At 58.8% G+C, this 4,280-nt stretch overlaps 1 protein-coding gene across 5 annotated transcripts in view; it reads left to right on the plus strand.

The window, feature by feature from the left end:
• Nucleotides 1–204: 204 nt before the first annotated feature.
• Nucleotides 205–4,280, plus strand: part of ACSF3 (acyl-CoA synthetase family member 3) — a 59,590-nt gene continuing 55,514 nt past the window's right edge. For 2 of the 5 annotated variants that reach the window (XM_077754125.1, XM_077754120.1), the window contains exon 1: nucleotides 506–3,602. The gene's annotated coding sequence lies outside the window, so the exon portion shown is untranslated. The other 3 variants (XM_077754121.1, XM_077754123.1, XM_077754124.1) reach the window with 3 other exon arrangements.

Here is a 4,280-nt window from a genome sequence, read left to right on the forward strand (position 1 = left end):
TTGGGCGGCCGCGAAAAATTGAGTTCGTTCCTGGCTCCGCGGGGCCTGAGGTGCCCGCGCCGAGTCTGCCTGCCGCGTGCAGCGCCTTGGGCGCCCAGGGTGCGGGTCCACGCGGCTCCGCGGCGGCGGCGACCGCACGAGTGCGGGCCTGTGAGCGGCCAGGCTCCGAGAGNGGCGGACTGCGCGGCCGGGCCCCCGGGCCCGGGCCCGTGCGCGTCCTGCCCCAGGCGGCGCTTGTGAAACAGCATTTTACCTTCTGATACGGATCTGGGTTTTAGCGCGTTTCCCCCTTTTGGTTTTCTGATCCGAAGGCAGCGTTCCTGAGCGCGCCGGCCTGGGACGCTCGGGCTGGGGCCCAGGGCGCCGACCTGCGCCCTCTCACCCCCGTGGGAACCAGCCGCCCTCGTTTGCCTGCAGGGATCACTCTCGGGAGGTGACTTGTGCAGCGGGGCCCCCGGATCAGCGCCGCCCGGCTCCCGCGGGTGTTGTGAGTTGTGACCGAAGGGACGTGAAGGCTTACAGGGGTGCTGGACCCGGGGAGGGGGAGCAGAGGCCCCGCGCAGGTCGATGCAGGTCCGGGCTGACTGCAGCGGTGCCCTGAACCGTGGGTGTGACCCTCCTGTGTCGGGCGACCTTCCTGACGCCCCTTGTGCTTCGGTTCCGCCTGAGAGTCTGGGCGGTGAGAATAAGCCCCGGCCTCGTTCGTCTGTGTGACAGCAGCGCGTCCGGGGATTCTGCCACATGGCTGCTCGGCGCCCCTGGCTGGGGTCCCGAGCGCAGTTGTGTGAACTTGGGTAGTTGAGAAAGGAGAACCGATGGCCCACGTGCACTTACTTGGTGGCAGTGGAGTCGAGGCAGAGCCACTGCTGGTGGAGACCCCGTGTTCCCTGGGGCTGGAACGTGGGGCTCTCTTCCTGAGGGTCTCCTGGTCTTTCTGGACCCAGAGGTGTCCAGCAGGATGACACACAGTCATCTGCCCTGAATAGAGCTGTTTTTGCTTGCTCGGGGCAGGGCCCCCATCTCCTGACCTTGAAGACCAGCTCTTAACTACAGGAGTTTAGGAGGGAGTCATTTCGGGGTCACGTGCCTGAGCGACCTAAAAGTCGGACCCAAGGGATGGCGCCACGCCCCCACGTGTTTGGTGGCAGAATAAGTTAGTCCGTCCTCTCTGGAGGGGACTCTGGCAGTAGTTCCCCAAATTAAAAGTAATTTTTGCTGTGAGGCTTCCTGGTGAGCACTGGAAGGGCTGCTTCTCAGCATCTGCTCCACGAATTACCCTCCCGTGAGCCCAGGTTTACCCACCCGGTGTCTACCCCCCCTCCCCGTCAGCCCAGGTGCACGTGCCCCGCGTCTCCTTCCCTGAACGCTTGCCCGGCTGGCTCCGTCTCGCCCTCAGCTGCAGCTGTCCTGGGCCCCCCATGAGGCCGGGCCTCCCGGAGCCCTGTGCTCACGGCAGCCATCCTGGCCTCCCCGCCCGCCAGGCACTCACACTGGTGGCGGGAAATGCTCAGTGGGTGTCACTGTCCGCGCTGCGTGCATGGAAACTGCCTCATCGGCACTCATGTCTTCACGTCTGCATAAGCCTTTTAGGAACCAGTAGTTTTAGCCGAAAGGAAAACGCTGTTACCTCATTTTTTGCCTCTGTCATTTTGAGGCATTAAAGAGCTACGGAGAGTTACAAACACACTGTAGATCCACCATCCAAAACAAATGCTTTTGTATTTTTGTCTCTTTTGTGTAGCAGACGATACTAATGCTGAAGTTGAAGTATCTCCAGTTTTAGAAACTAAATGACGTTTATTAGGCTTTTAAAGCATCTGACTGTAAAGTGATACATTTCAGAAAAGCTGGAGAAAATGGGACGCACTAAGAAGAAATGAGGATCACCTGATCCCCGTAACCTTGTGCTCACCTGGGTGGTCACCTTCAGGCTGCGACCCACTGACCCACCACCGTTCTTTTCCCCTGGGCGGCACTGCAGGGTGCTTCCTGGCAGTCAGCCCCACAGCTGGGCTGGGGCCCCAGCACCCTGTGCTCACCCTCATCTCCTAAACCTTTTCTGGACCCTTCGGTCGAGTCCCAGATTTCAGCATCGTAAATAACACTGCGGTGAACGTCCCGTCCGTGCATCTTGGTGTCCATCTCTGAGTGTTTTCTGAGGCTGTTTTAAAAATACAACTGTGGGGGGGGCGCCTGGGTGGCTTAGTTGGTTAGGCGTCCGACTTTCACTTAGGTCATGATCTCGCGGTTCGTGGGTTCGAGCCCCGCGTCGGGCTCTGTGCTGACTGCCAGCTCAGAGCCTGGATCCTGTTTCAGTCTGTGACTCCCTCTCTCTCTGACCCTCCCCTGCTCATGCTATCTCTCTCTCTCTCTCTCCTTCCTAGAAATAAATAAAACGTTAAAAAGAATACAACTGTGGGAACAAAGGGCTTGTATTTTCGGGGCGGGGGGGCTCATCTTGGAATGACTGTGAATTACCCTTCTGGGTGGCCGAGTCGATGCCCTGGGGCTCACCTAGCCTGAGGGGCCACCCACGTGCCCTGGGGGCAGCCTGGCTTGTGGTTGGTGAAGTCTGTAGAACTGACTCAGATGTCAGCCTCCCTGGGGCAGCCCCGCATCATGGACGCTCCTCTCCCCCTGTTGTGGGGCACAATGGGTCATGGTCTGGGGGTACAGCCAGGCCTGGGCTTGGACCGCAGCGTCTCCTGTTATTTTGCGGTCCTGGGCAGGTTACTTCTCCCGATTTCCCTCCGAGATGTGGCCATGACCTCCGCCCCTGGCATCCATCCGCAGCCCTGTGTACCAGGTCAACGAGGCCCTGGCAAGGGAGGGACAGCGGGGTTGGCTCTGCTTTCCAGTCCTCCGTTCCAAGCGCTCAGACCCTGGCCGCACACTGCTGTCTGCCGCCCGCCCTCCCACGTGGTGCAGCTCCCAGGACCCAGGGACACCCAGTGAGGGAGGCAGAAGGTGTCTGAGGGCCTGGGGGGCGGGGGGAACGTGTGGGGACAGATGTGGATGAAAGGAAAAGCTGTGTGCATTTCTGGGGCTGCAGTCACAGCCCCATGTGTGACACCTCCTCCTCCTGTGCCCCCTGGGGAGAGAGGTGGAAGAGGCAGCTGTCGGCGGCTGTCAGAGTGCTCCATTCCTTGACACCCCAGAAAATGCAGTCACCTCCAATAGCGCCCCGAGCACCTCTCCGGTGCTCTGCCCAGAAGAACCTGATCTCAGTGTGGTTCAGAAATTCTGGGCAGTGGGTTTTCTGTGCGCAGACTCTGTTTCCTTTTCCCCACGGCCGCTACAGCACATAGAGAGGAACTTGCTAGAAGTGGCGAAAGGAAACCTGTCAAAGCTACCCTGCTTTGCCCTTTAGTAGCTCGCTTTCTCTGAAACTGGCATATCTGATGTGTTTATCACATTTATTGTTTTCTCTGGTTGAGTCCAGCTATCTTCTTACCATTTACCAACTTTCTTTATAGTAACGAAGTACAGACCCAGCCTCGAATGAATCCGCCTCTGAACCGTGGGTAGAAGGCAGGGCAAGGACACAGAGAAGTTATAGGACACGGTGGCTTTGATGACTGCCTCTTTCATCTGGAAATAGTGTGGGTCCCATGCATTTGATAACTGACCATTTGGTGGAGGCTGCGGAGCATTAAGGCGGATTTGCCCAGGGTTTGGGCGCAAGCAGGGGGGAGGCTGAGAGGGTCCTGAAAGGCCTGCAGCGCAGGGGGTGCACAGGGTGCTGGAGGCGGCCCCCTGCTGGGCTGCCCAGAGTCTGTCTGCGGAGCCCCCAGGCTGCAGGAGAGACCGGGGCTCCAGTACACAGCACAGTTCACACCCCCCTGCGGCCTGTTTGTTTTGTTGGGTAATTATAAAGTGTTGTGTATAATTTGTTTTTAAATTAAGAACAGAGAATAAAACTGTTTCCTTCGTGTAACAAACAATAACACATTAGTCTTCCCCTGTAGCAAGTTAATGAAAGAGAGCGAAGGGAGGGTTTGTCAGGGAGAGAACTTAATGAGCAACGGGGTGGGGGGAGAGGGTGGGAGACAGAGCAGAAGGGAGGCATTGGGGGCGCCTGGGCCCCTCCTGCCCGGATCATTCCTGAGCTTCTCCGTTTTACTGGCCCATCGGGAAGGGGGCCAGATCTACAGCTTCCGTATAGTGTTGGATGGCAGGCGTCCTTCAGCCTGCAGCACCCAGAGGTGCCCTCAGGGGCCCCTGTGCCTGTCCTCCCCCACCCCACCCTCCAGGGGACTGGCAGGTGGGGACTGCTTGGT

This window comes from Crocuta crocuta, unplaced genomic scaffold (genome assembly GCF_008692635.1).
Source record: "Crocuta crocuta isolate KB4526 unplaced genomic scaffold, BGI_CrCroc_1.0 scaffold61, whole genome shotgun sequence".
NCBI lineage: Eukaryota > Metazoa > Chordata > Mammalia > Carnivora > Hyaenidae > Crocuta > Crocuta crocuta.